The sequence below is a fragment of the Lutjanus erythropterus genome, chromosome 19 (assembly GCF_056507025.1).
Source record: "Lutjanus erythropterus isolate fLutEry1 chromosome 19, fLutEry1.hap2, whole genome shotgun sequence".
Taxonomy (NCBI): domain Eukaryota; kingdom Metazoa; phylum Chordata; class Actinopteri; order Lutjaniformes; family Lutjanidae; genus Lutjanus; species Lutjanus erythropterus.
Genome location: NC_139335.1, coordinates 7,573,334 through 7,587,500, shown reverse-complemented (window position 1 = coordinate 7,587,500; position 14,167 = coordinate 7,573,334). Strand labels below are relative to the sequence as shown.

General features: G+C 41.6%; 1 pseudogene across 1 annotated transcript in view; it reads left to right on the top strand.

Moving 5' to 3' along the window:
* LOC146309210 (disintegrin and metalloproteinase domain-containing protein 11-like) overlaps positions 1-12,826 on the top strand; it is a 29,908-nt pseudogene extending 17,082 nt beyond the window's left edge. Inside the window, exons 10-25 of the transcript XR_014772487.1 lie at positions 143-309; positions 438-522; positions 851-941; positions 1,584-1,635; positions 2,265-2,364; positions 3,440-3,511; positions 3,653-3,745; positions 4,631-4,711; positions 4,800-4,850; positions 4,932-4,995; positions 5,715-5,820; positions 5,963-6,082; positions 6,196-6,364; positions 6,895-7,006; positions 10,326-10,343; positions 10,835-12,826. The product of XR_014772487.1 is annotated as a disintegrin and metalloproteinase domain-containing protein 11-like (transcript). The remainder of the gene's footprint in view (positions 1-142; positions 310-437; positions 523-850; positions 942-1,583; positions 1,636-2,264; positions 2,365-3,439; positions 3,512-3,652; positions 3,746-4,630; positions 4,712-4,799; positions 4,851-4,931; positions 4,996-5,714; positions 5,821-5,962; positions 6,083-6,195; positions 6,365-6,894; positions 7,007-10,325; positions 10,344-10,834) is intronic.
* The last annotated feature ends 1,341 nt before the right edge of the window (positions 12,827-14,167 follow it).

Below are 14,167 nucleotides of genomic sequence, written 5' to 3'. Positions count from 1 at the left end.
GTGTGTGTGTGTGTGTGTGTTTATTTCCACATTTGGAAATGATTTATCCCAGATAGCACTCAGCTCTCCATTCACAGAGTGTTCACAGCACAGGTGTCACGCCAACAGAGCAGTAGACTGATGGGCGCTTTTTGGTCCCCAGATCTACAAGGAACAGCTGAACACGAGGATTGTGCTGGTTGCCATGGAGACGTGGACCTCTAAAAATATGATGCCAGTCGTGGAAGATCCATTGATAACGCTGCAGAACTTCATGAAATACAGGAAGGACAACATCAAAGAGCAGAATGACGTCGTCCATCTTTTCTCGTAAGGGCACCACAAAAATAAATATTTTTTAAAATCTATTAACTAGAGAATTAATTAAGGATCATTTGATGCTTGGATGCTAGTTGAGGTTTTATTCTAAATGATGGCGTCTTTCCTGTGCATCTCAGAGGGCGAACATTTCACAGCAGCCGCAGTGGGACGGCCTACACAGGAGGAGTGTGCTCTCTAACAAGGGGAGGAGGCATCAATGAGGTGAGGAAAATCTAGAGTGGTTATTTTACAGTACACTAACAAGACATAACAAGCTGTACTTTGTATCAAATTAGTCAACAAAACAGAAATATTGTTTTCGACGGTCTTACAAGGGTGTAACAATAGGAGATAATACACTTTAGTTTAAAGTACAGTTCTGCTGTAATGTGTCCCTGACTACTCTCGAAGTACAAAGTATGGCTTGTTAGTGTAACGTAAAATAAAGTGGGATCCTGTTTTCTTGGTTTTGCAACCCAAATTACCCAAAGGATTTTATCAGTGTTGTTTCCATCTCATAATAAAGCTCTCCCGTGTGTATTCCTTCCAGTATGGGAATGTTGGTGCAATGGCCATCACATTGTGCCAGAGTCTTGGCCAGAACATCGGCATGAGGTGGAACAACGCACGCAACTCTGCAGGTAAAAGACAGTGTGGAAGCCTGATAACGCAGTGGGGGGAGGGTGGAGAGAAGAAGAAGAGTGCGGGAAGGATTGAGGCAGAGGACAATAGCGAGGGATGGGATTCGTTGCCGGGTTGAGGGGGATGTTAGAGCGTGGGTGTTGGTATCCCTGTCCAGCAGTTCGTTTCTGTAATTAGACTTCTCCATTAGGTGATTAGTCACCTGCGTCCATGGAGGAGGGGGTGGTGGTTAGAGCATTGCTGCCACCGAACAATGGGCCCAATGATTAATGTCGAAGAGCCATCGGGTCCATTATTCAATGACAGGACAAGAGCTCAGTGCACACATGCTATAGACTACCACACCTCTGTCACAAGGAGGTATCAGTTCTGTGAAAAGTCTTTGAAAGTCCTTGATCATAAAACTTTTGGGTGCCAATTCAATATGTATTGCGCTTCGATTATGATTTTTATTTGTAGACAGTAGACCATGTGAAAAAGTTTAATTATACACTGTATTATGAGTATAGTGGGTTTTGTGTATCTGCTGCCTGAATGAGTCATCATTAAAAAAAAAAGATGAAAAGCTGAGACACAAATTCACCAATAAATATTTATATAAAGGGTTAAGTCACCTTTCTTCGTCTGTGTCTTCTTCACAGGAGACTGCAGGTGTCCCGATGCCTGGCTGGGCTGCATCATGGAAGACACGGGGTAAAGATCCACATCACAGTACACTGAAGGGAACAACAAAAAAAAAACCCTGTTAACACCTGTAAAAAAAGCATCTCCTCTCTGTTTGTTAGTGTGATTCAACAGCAGGACTGTTTCCCTGCCACGCTCGCTCTAAGCTGCGATTCGTTCTGTTCATTTCACTCAATTAGACAATTAAACACCTGTAACAGAGGGACGCATCGACTTTTACTCAGGCTGCAGCGAGCCGAGCCAGCTTGTGTTCGATGCTTCAGGCAAATTTGTTCAAACGTGCCGACCACCTTGTAGGAATTAAAAATCGAATTAAAAATATTTACTATACAGTGTGAGTGATTTGGATTTGGCTCCCCTGACCAGATGGAACAATGCAGATTATTCATTTGAGTAATATCTTACTACAGATGGTAACATTTCTGTCAGATTGCAAAGTGGCACAGACACCCACAGTGGATCTGGCATTCCTCACTGGCAGGAAAGAATTGTGCTGTTTGATTATTTAATTTTATGTCGTGTCCTGGTCTCGATCTTTGTGTGTGTGTGTGTGTGTGTGTGTGTGTGTGTGTGTGTGTGTGTGTGTGTGTGTGTGTGTGTGTGTGTGTTTCTGTGTGTGTGTGTGTTTGTGAACACAGATACTATCTGCCCAGAAAGTTTTCTCGCTGCAGTGTTGATGAGTACATCCAGTTCTTGCTCCAGGGGGGCGGGAGCTGCCTCTTCAACAAGCCCAACAAGGTGAGGGCCGTGAGGAGATGTAGGATGTTTGTGAGGGGAGTCACATCTGAGCAGCATCATGTATAAACTTATTCATTGTTCTATCAGAACCCATATTTACTCACAGAACCATAGAATATTTTTGTTCTCTTCAATGAAATAATACCTCTATGTTTTAGAAAAGTTAAATAAAGAGTTACTGGGCTTGTCCCCTTGTGCCCTTTTAGGTTCCTGCTAAAACCTTTTATAAAGGGTTCTACTTAGAACCATCTGTGAAAGGTTTCACCTCCTATGATAAGTTCTACAGAGAACCCCCTCCCTGGGGGTTCAAACATAACCTTTCCAACTTTTAAGGGTCCTACCAAGAACCCACCCAGGGGGTTCTACCTTTTTATATTCCAAGGATTTTATCTAAAACACACTCAGGGGGTTCTTTCAGGAAACCTTTTTATATTCTGTGGGTTTTATCTAGAACATACTCGGGGTGCTATTCAGAGCCCTTTTACATTCCAAGGGTTTCACCTAGAACATGCTCAGGGTGTTCCACCAGGAACCTTGTTGTATTTCAAGAGTTTAATCTAGAATACAGCCAGGTGGTTCTTCCAAGAATCATTTTATATTCCAAGAGTTTTCTCTAGAACCCACCCATTGGGTTCCTCGAAAAACCTGTTTATATTCCAAGTGGGTTCTACAAAGAACCTTTTTATATTACAAGGGTCTTATGTAGACCCTGTAATGTAGACCTTCACCCAGCGAGTTCTATCGAGAACCCCTTTATATTTATAAGGTATTCATAAGAAAGAACCATTGACCTTTCCAAAAAGGATTCATTGGATGAAAAGAGATCTTAATGGAACTTTTATACTTACAAAGAACCTTTGACAAGCCATGGTTCTTCAGAAGCAAACAGTTCTGGGTAGAACCTCAGCCCTTCACAACAATCCCATCTGGAAGTGTTATTTCTAGAGAGAATAGTTAATCTTCTTCTCTCTGTACTTCCAGCCAACACTCTCCTATATAACTGACACATCTCATCTCTCGTCCATCTGTCTCCCATTTATAAATGGGCTCATATACGTCCCTGTCTGTCTCTCAGCTGCTGGACCCGCCGGAGTGTGGGAATGGCTTCGTGGAGCCAGGGGAGGAGTGTGACTGTGGATCCCAGGTGGTGAGTATCCAGTTGGAAAACATGCAGCTCTTTAACCTTCTGCAGATGGGTACCACCTTCTGTCTCTCTGTGAGGAGCAGCGGAGGATGTTGGTGTTTGCTGGAACAGAGCTGAAGGTTTGTTCTCGTGTCTGTGGTGCAGGAGTGCGCCCGCAGTGGAGGAGCCTGCTGCAAGAAGTGCACACTTACCCATGATGCCATGTGCAGTAATGGACTCTGCTGCAGTGCCTGCAAGGTGAGTCCACCTTTACAACAACTAGTCAAGAAAAAGAACTAAATCTCTGTATGATTGTGTTAATGTGAGACAAAGAAGAGATTTAAAGGGACAGTTTGGATTTTTCAAAGTGGGGTTGTTTGAGGTACTTACCTATAGTAGGTAAATAAAGGTACTAACTAGAACCATAAAGCACTTTTTGGGTTGTCCCCATTAAACCCTTTTTGGTTCCTGGTAGAACCTTTTATCAATGTTTCACTTGAAGCCCTTTCAGAGAGTTCTATGTAGAACCTGACATAAAGGGTTGTGAACCATCTGTGCAAGGTTTCACCCAGAACCTCTTATTAGAGGTTTATAGAGAACCTATGTATGGTGCTATAGCTCCACCTAGACCCTTCTCTGGGGATTCTATCAAGAACTTTTCCACCTTCTATGGGTGCTAACAGGAGCATTTTTATTCCAAGAGTTTTATCTAGAACCCGCACACGGAGTTCTACCAAGTACCTTTTTTATGTTATGGTACAAAGAACCCTTGACAAGAACCTCAGGCCTTCAAGAAGAACCTTTTTAAAACCTTTGTTTCTAAGAATGTACTGTAGATGGTCTTTTGTTTTGTTTTATGAATAGGAAAAAAGAAATTTCTAAAAAACTAACAGCATTTGGTGACCCTCCTGCAGTAACTCTGAGGCCCACCTACGGGCCACAGACCCTCTGTTTAAGACCCATGCTGTAAATCAAACAAGCTATTTGACAGAACTTACACTGAATGCAATAAAATGTAGCATCATGCTACTTATTTCTACATTTTCAGACAGCCTTTATGGTGCATTGTCATGAATTGGAAATATGATTACTGATAGTACTTATGAAGCATTTAGCTGACGTGTTTTTCATGCTGTGTTGTAGTATGAGCGGAGAGGTGTTGTATGTCGAGACGCTGTGAACGACTGTGACATCCCAGAGACCTGCACCGGAGACTCCAGTCAGGTAGAGTCAACTCTTTGTAACACTGGAATGATCAAGATCAACCAGAGAATCCAAAACAGGACGATTTTTTTTTTTTCTTCTGTTGCAGTGTCCTCATAATGTCCACAAGCTGGACGGCTACCTGTGTGATAACAGTCAGGTGAGGGATTGTTTGTGGCATGTTTTCTAGTCTGCAGCTCACTCTGGTGTGTACTTAATTATTGTTGTCTCATGTCTTCAGGGCCGCTGTTACGGAGGACGATGCAGGACTCGTGATGGACAGTGTCGGGGACTCTGGGGTTATAGTAAGTATCATTCACTTTGCACCTGGAACTGGTATATTATATAGTCATATTACTGTATATGCATTTTTTTTAAAGATTTTATTGAGAACTCTCATTATATACAAGAAACACTATCTATAACGACAAAACAAAGACCCAAAATCTTAAGGACAACGAGGCAAAAACAGAACAGAAAGAAGACTAAGAACACCGACACACATCTGCTCCACATTAACGCACAAGTACAACATCTGTATCTATCCAACCAACTAAGAATGCGTTAAATATAAATAAACATTAAACATTTATCCCTCCTCACAACAATCTGTCAGACAATAAATCAATAAATAAAATAAAACAAAACATTTATCTTTATTTCTTATGAAATTCCAACAATCAGTCCATCTTAAATTAATAGAATTTCACTTTATATCCTGGTTCCACAAGTGTATTCTAGATTGCAGCAAAGCGTTTAGTGATTGTGATGTCTTTAAACTTTACCTGTTAATATATTATCTGTTTCTGAATCAAATATAATGTCTTCTAAATTGCTCTGCTGTCCAAATGAATGTAAATCAAAAGTTTGTAATAAACTTGTAAGTTGCATATATTTGAAAAATTCTTGATTAGACGGTTCCATATTTTTTTGTCCAAGAAATAAATTAGTTTCAGTTTTATCTGAATTTGTAGTCTCATTCTTTGTGTGACAGTCTAATTTGTGTCTTTGTTTTCCTTCCCAGATTCAGCAGACAGGTTTTGTTATGAGAAGCTGAATGCTGAAGGAACAGAGAAAGGCAACTGTGGTCCAGGTCCTGAAGGCCAGGGCTGGCTGCAGTGCAACAAGCCGTGAGTCACACCATCCTGATTCCCTTTGCTGATATTTTCATAAAAGGATGAGAGTGTGTTGACTTTGCTTTTTTGTGCAAAAAAAATGGCATCTCAACTGCACTTTCCCCGGACATTCTTATCATTTTTTTTTCCTGTATAGGGATGTTCTATGCGGCTTCCTCTTCTGTGCCAATGTGACAATGAAGCCAAAGTTCGGAGACCTGCAGGGTGAGGTGACCAGCTTCACCCTCTACCACCAGAACAAGTACCTGGACTGCAGGTAAGCGGGTCACATCCATCTGACTAACAAGACCATGAAGATTAGAATACTTTGGCCCTAAATGTTCAACTCTGCTCCCTCACATGTCTGACATGTACGGATGCTTCACTCAGGGGTGGCCATGCTCTGCTGGAAGACGGCTCAGACCTGGGCTATGTGGAGGACGGCACTCCCTGTGGTCCCAACATGATGTGTTTGGAGCGACGCTGCCTCCCTGTGGCGGCGTTCAACCTCAGCAGCTGTTCAGGATCCAACTTTGGACGGATCTGTTCTGACCACGGGGTATAAAAATTCCCTGCAAACACTGACTTAGTGATTTGCAGGTTAAAAACCTCTAGACATTTAAAAGTTTTTCAGACACATGGGTTACATGCTCAGTGGACATGTTATTAGGTACACCTGCGCAGCATCCTTGCCATGACATCTATCTTTACGAAGCTCATAGTATTCTGTTTTTGGGAACATTGTCGAATGTGTAAATTCAGTTATATGTTTATTACGGAGGTCATAATTAAAGGAGGTGGTGTACTGGATTGCATTATTCGGTTGGTTGGCAGAAAACCATAGTTTTTGTTTGAAAAATGTCCTTTTTTGTAATCTATGGTGACTAGATCTCAATGTGAAACGGGTGCCTAAATAAAGGTAGACCTTTTGATTTAAATGTGGCCCAGTTTTAACCTGTATTCATAGAGGTCTTTTAACCTGCAAACAACCAAATCCATGCCGGCTACACATTGATTTTAACATCCTTCTCTGCTCGTCTCTTTCTTTTAGCAGCTGTTGCACTTGATTTTCATCTCTCTCTCTTGTAGACCTGCAGTAATGAGGTGAAGTGTATCTGTGACAGGGACTACACAGGCAAGGACTGCAGTGTCTTTGATCCCATCCCTGAGCCAACAGTCCCGACGGGCCCAGAGAAGAAAGGTCCATAGCAGCATCCCTCAGCCTGCCCACGTCTCTCTTTTCTGTCTGCCTCTCATAATCCCCCTCATAGTCTTTACCCATCATCACTGTAGTTTCTGTGTGTACCGAAGTGGAGCACAACATGTTGTCCTCAAACACGGAGAGTAGTTCACCTGATTATTTGATCAAGAACATCAATATTTAAATGGAGTGTTTATTTGTACCCGGGTATGAATAAGTGCACAGCAACAATTAGGTTATTCACACACAACCCTCTTATTTTAGCTATAAGGAGCGACAAATTCACTGTTGATGACTGCAGTTGTTAAATGGGCTAAATGTTTTTTTCTGATGAATACTGGGATTCAAGAGCAAAACTTCTTGGTTAGGTTACAAAACAGAACTACTTAGTTAGGTTTAGGGAATAAAACTACGTGGTTAGGTTTAGAGAAATATCGTGGTTTGTCTCTGCCATGAGGGTGTACATAGCCACATTGACTATTTACACCTTGGGTGCAAATAGCATTGTTGGCTACAGACACCTAGGTGTTAGCCTCTGCCTTGCTAGGCTGTATACACCCGGGTGTACGTAGCCACATTGGCAGATTGGCTATTCTAACCCGGGTGCAAATAGTATCACCTATATTTACACCACAGTGTTTTCCTTCCTGCTGAGTTTGGTGTCAGTGTTGGAAGAGGGTGGGTGTGTGCTGAGACACCTTTATCCATTAGAGCATATGTGCATGTACAGTATGTTGTGTATGTATATGTGTGTGTGTGTGTGTGTGTGTGTGTGTGTGTGTGTGTGTGTGTGTGTGTGTGTATGTATGTATGGTGGTATTGTATGTCTTGCAGACACCGTCATCTTCAAGTGTCTTCCTTACTTTCTTGCAGTCTGCCAATGACACAGAGCAATAGAGCAGCTGCTCTCATAGGGCCAGTAAGCCACCCTGAGCAGGAGGGTGTCCAGCTGAAAGAGCAGGAGAGGGGGAATGAGAACAAAGTAATAAAACTCTCTCTCCTTTGTTTTTTTTTTCTTTTTTTGGTAACTGTTGTCTCCCTGACCTCCCTCGCTCACCTGCCCGTTCTCCCACCTCCACCCCACGTGCTGGTTTCCTCCTCTTTCCCTCCATCTCTCTCTCTGTCCGCAGGTATCTTACCATCTGCCTCTTTCTCTCTGTCTCTCTAGTTGATGTTGTTGTACAGTGTTGATGCTGTCCTCTGACGTGTGTTTTTTAGTGGTGTTGTTTTGTTTCTGCCCCTCCTCCTCCCCTTCCTCCTCCTCCTCCTCCTCCGCACCCTTCCTCCCTCCTCCTTCCTCTGCGCAGGTCCCAGTGGCACCAATATCATAATAGGGTCCATCGCAGGTGCTATTCTCCTGGCAGCTATAGTCCTAGGGGGAACAGGATGGGGATTTAAGTAAGAGTTCTGGCATGCCTTTGTGTACCTGTCTGCTTCTACCTAAAGGAACCCCCGCCCCTGCCACTCTCACCCATCTGAAATAAATGCCCGTTTGCAACTCGGGGGAGGGGAAATGGGCAGTCGAGTCTGTGCTCGACAGTGCTAATGCTCGGACTATTCTTGGCGTTAAAATCAAAACATCAAACAGTTTTCCTTTTTCTTTTTTTTGGATCGAATCATTAACCCTTCTGCACCTTTCCTCCCCCTCCTTCTACCACAAACACAGCCTGTTATGGTACTGACAGGGCAGGACCAAGATGTTTATCTGCCAGGAACCTCTGCACTACAAGTCCACTAGATTAATTGTCTTTTTATAATTATGAGTAATGGTTACAGTGGATTACCATAAACCCTTTTTTAATATGTTCTACCTTTGGTGCTCTTTTAGCCTGCATTATCCTGTTGGCAGCATCCTAACCCCAAATGGCCCTGCTGAAGAGCTTCTTCTGCACTGTTCCACCTGTGCATGCTTGCTATTGTTCACTCCTTATACCCTGACCTAAAAGGACTGCTCCTACTTTTCTCGCAGTTAGATTTGTGAGGTATTTGTGGATGATAAAAAGTGAAAAGCAAGCTTTATAGCATGTGGTGTGTAGTCAGTCCTTTTAGGGCCAGAGGTAAGTGTCTGTGCATGTGTGCATGTGTGCATGAGCTGTGAGCAGGAAGTTTTCTCTTCCTAGCTGGAGTTTCTGATGCAGTGCCTTATGGTGCTGAGAGGGTCAGTGCCATGACTACTGTAGAACTGCTGCATGAGATATCATCACTATAATCTGGCAAGAAAGGTTTTTGCAGAGGACTGTTGGATGAATAATGGATTGAATGATTCATTGTTTGATTAATGTTTTTGTTCTAAAATCTGACAGCATTGTGATTAAATCTCAATCAACAAGTACAGCCAGTCCAACACGAAAGAAAATAATTCAAATATTGATTCAGATGTCCACATTTCACATTAAAGTCTGAAGTGTATGCTAGTTTTTAACAGGTGAACCTTCATTAAGCCCCGCCCACCTCAGTGACTGTTTTTACGTCACAGTGACAACAGTGGAAGATTTTATATCCAAATTTGCAGAGTTTAGGAAAACTAGGTTTAAACTGAGGTTTAAACAGGAAAATGCAACAAAAAAGACTGACAAACACTGACAGTGAGCATCACTGGTTTGCTATGAAGGGGATTTCTTCAGACAGTATCCTCTCAAATTTGGGGTCTGTGGTCTAATTTGCACTATAGTAGGGGTCCTTGGCATGAAAAAGATAGGAAACATACACTTTATTCAACAGCGATGCATCATATTTTATAAGATCATAACATGTTTGCACTATTTGAGAATTCACAGTATGTTATTTTAGCAGAAATTCATATATTTAGATATATATGCTACATTCTGGAATAGCCTTAAAATATTGAGATATTTTTCATAAGCTGTGTCACCCAGGCTTAGTCACTACGTTTTTATGGTGTTACAACCTCAAAACCTGTGTGCTACATTGGCTGGAGGTTCTTTCAGACAGGCAGGAGCTCAGGAACATCCCGAATCGATCAGAACATGAGAAAACAAGAAACTACTACTACAAACACCATCACACACTTCTAGTGGGTCACAAGTGATGATTTAGAGAGATTATGTTTATATGAATCTATGCATAGTTTCTTAGGAAAGTGTTGCATATTATACCTTTATTTAATAACCTTGTGCAGTTATGCTGTTTGTCCTTTAAAGTTCATGCAAGTTCTAATGTGAGAAAAGCAGTTACATAATATGCTTATAAAAATATTGTAAAAGTTAGTCATTAGTTATTTATTGTGCTACTTTTCCTGTTGTGTTTGATATGTCTTAACATGTCGTCTTTTCTCCCGATGCGTGCTCATGGGATGCAGGAACATTCGAAGAGGAAGGTATAACCTCGCAGGACCTCAACTCTGTGATGTGCTGTCTGTGGAGAAGCGTCCCAAAACATGCCATCTCATCCCTGTCCAAATTCCCTCAGCATGGCTGCTTACTCGTCCATCCACCATCTGGAGTTCATCCCCACAGAGCTCCATGCTCACCATGTGTTTCCCTGCTCTTTTTGCTTGAATGCGTCATCCCATTTCAATTCCTGCTAAAAAAGAAAAACTCTGGTGTCCCATAAAATTCCCTTTAAAACTGCAGTGTGGGAATTTTGTCTCCCCCTTCTGGCAGTGAAAGTAATTATACAACACTGTCATTGTGCTTATGAATTAGAAGAAGGCATACGTTTTTAATCCCTCTTTGGGAAATCGTCTGTACTGAACTGCAGTTTTAAAATTGTAACAGCTCCTTCCATTTCTCAAACATCTTCATCTGCAACAGCCTGCATTTGTTTGTTTTTTATTCCTAACAATCTCCGTTTTCACTTCTCTTTCAGATCTGGTGGAGGATAAGATGCCTGTCTGTCTTTCTGTCTCTGTGTCCTGTCTACTCCTCTGTCTTCCTCCTCGCACTGTGTCGTTTCCACATCGGAGAAGAGGGGAACTAAAAAAAAAAAAAAAAAGTCTTCCACTCCCGTCCCAAAATCTCTCCAAACCTCTTCCGATTATCGGTTCCCACTCCACGCACCCGTCTGCCCCTTTTCGTCTGTCCTCCCGCCTGGCTCCGTCCTCCCCATGGGCCTGTGGAGCCCCTCTCACCATACCAGCCAAATCATACTAGTGTTGGCTGCTGCCAGCAGGTCGCTGAGGATTGTGCCCAGGCCACGCCTAGAGCGAGCAGGTGGCTCTCGCTGTGGGAGACACCGGGATCTTCCTCCAGTCTGGTGGCTCTGAGAATGTGCTTTGGTGTCTGTGTACCTCCTTTTCTCACATCTTGGACAGTCTGATGAAGAACATATCACCGGTGGACCAATTTAATAAGAGACACGTCTTTCCAATGCCTGCCTGCCTGCACAGAAAACTAAAGTGGCCACCAGCTGAGTCAGTTATACGTTGGACTAGTGCACAGACTGGCTGAAATCACGTAAAAGGAACTGAATAGCTTCCTTTTTTGAAAGGAGAAGGACCTGAGGCAGTTCCTCTAAGGCTAGGCCTCATCTAGGTGCATTTCAAAGCAGACATTTGTGTATTTTTAATCTACAGTGTTTGGCAACTGAGAAGACACCGCACATAGGACTGTCGATAGCATGTTTTCCAAAGAGAGACTGGGGACGGACCAAGGATTAGATAAAACAACGGCTCAAAAAAAACAAAAAAAAAACAGTTTATGTTCATTGTTATTTCCCCCCAAACACCCCCTCCCCCAACAAGTTTTCAGGTACAACAATGGAAGCTAGGTGTAATGGTTTTGGGATCATTTTAAACCACTGAACTTTGAAGCAGCAGAGACCGTAACTTCGTGTTTTCAAACCACAGACTGACCAACATACATTCCACACTCTCCGTCTGTGTGCGTGCTCACTACTTTCAGGCCCAAAGTTTGTACGCTTAGGAGGTTTAACCCCAACCCCGTGTCTGTTCACGAGTGAATGTATGAGATTTTTAAAGAAAGGACGAATGTATGCGTGTTTACATTAGTGTTAGGGGCAGTTGTGTCCATGTACACCTTAACACTCCTCCTATCACAGGTAGATAGGCAGGTTTTTACCTCTAGAAAATCATCTTTCTACAAACTGTTGTGCACTGCAGCCGTGGTACCATAAAGGCAACACATTAATAAAGAATTCAACAGTTTTTATGTCATGTATCTACAGAAAACGAGCACTAGCCAACTGTATGCACACCTATTTGTAAATATGTGCAAGATATATTGAATGTTAAAATGCACCGTATGAAGATTTATTTAAAAGCTATGTTAAAATAATGATCTGTTTCAGTCTCTTGACACAACCTGCATCTGCAAATCTCTCCTGTAGTCCCGCGCTGTCCATGCATCTTTAAATGTGGTGTAGCAGCTAAGCTAGCTGCCTCGCATCTCTCGTATCATTCCAGCTATCACTTAAATGTCATGAATCTTTTGTACATTTGTTGATAGCCCCGAGCCCTGGGTGAACGCCTCAGCCCAGAGGCTTCGTAATGACCCCCCACCCCCCCCAAGCTGTAAATGAGATTAAAGAGATCTAGTCCGGGGTCTAGGAGGCAGCTTGTCTGAAACTATATGCGTGTATGAGGTCAGTTTGGTTGATTTGAGCTTTGCACTATGGCGGATGCACTATTGTTATTATTACAATATGTACAGAGTTGGTATCAAGTACAATCTGTTTGATTTTGAAGTTTAGGTGAGAAAAAAAAAGAGAAAATAAGATGCATCTTATCCCATATTTTTAAAATCTATCTTTTTGAACTGAGACAAAAAGAAAGAAATGAACTAAAGGCTTGTAGTTGAATTGAAATGGAAGGAAAATAAAATACTAAAACATGAAATCACACCTCCTACTCTCACATCTCACCGCCCTCCTGTTTTGGTTTTTATTATTTTTTATGGTTTTAATAGATGGTTAGACCTGGGAGTTTTATGCTTTGGTTTTCTGTTTCTGACAGAAAACATTCAGCTTCTGACATTTTCTAAATATCAGAGTCGTATGAATAGTATGTTAGCCAGTTAAAAAGAAGCAGGAGGAGATTTTTATTCAGATCATTTTAATTTTGATGTTATTTTGTGGTCATTATGGCAGAAACACCACTGGTTTTTGTCCACAGGGGTCTCCAAAATCAACAAAATATAAAAGTTCATTGTAGTAGCTTTGAGAACATCTGAAACAAAAAGTTTTGGCCTGGATAATCTTTCTAAGTTCCTTATTTTTTTTAACTGTGAAATGAGTAAAACTGTTTCACCAGATGAAAACAAGTTTTGCCAGGATCATTTGTTAAACTTACATTTTGTCATGTGTAGAAAAAGTGAAAAAAGTTTTGCCAGGATAACTTTTATATGTACCTTTGCTTAATTTTTCTTCTTTTTTTCTACTATTTTTGTGCTTTTATTCTTTATTTTACGGGACATCTTGAAAGACAGGAAATGGGGAGAGAGTGGGGGAATAACACACAGCAAAGGGTCGCAGGCTGGAATTAAACACAGCCGAGGACTCTGTCTCTGCACAAGGGCTGCACGTTCTACCAAATGAGCTGCTTTTCTCTATTCATCTGTGAAAACATATGAAAAAAAGTTTCCTTTAATATACATTTCAGCCACAAGGGGCTGAAGTGCAGCCCCCATGATCTAAATGAGACTAAAATCATCCATGTGATCTTCCAGGTGATTTTTAAATTCCCACACACTCTAAATCCAAAGTATTATTTGAAGCAAGTTATGCAACGTTGCTGTCATGTGTTTCTTTTGGCCAGACATGTATTTTAATATGTGCCAAAAAGAAAGATTATCCACGCAAAACCCTTTTTCATCTGCTCTTAACTCACAAACCCCCGGAGAGAAAACAATTTAGATCAGACTTTTGACTTTTTTTTCCCCCCTCTCTTTTTCCTCTCAGGATGTCTGTAAAGACAGGACTTAAGGGCAGAATCTATATCAGCATTGTTACCTTGAATTATGTAGGGGTACTGCAGTCTGAGGTTGTGACTGCTAATTATTTTTATTATCAATTAAGGTATCAGTCTCCTATTAGACGGTGCAGTCAAACGAGCAAAAATGAATCTGTTTCTGTTTCCAAATTAACATCTTCAAATTGATTATTTTGCCTGACCATCAATTTATTGTTACACCTCCTGCATTTTTTAGGATCATGTTGGTATTAAGTGACAAAAAACAAAAAAAG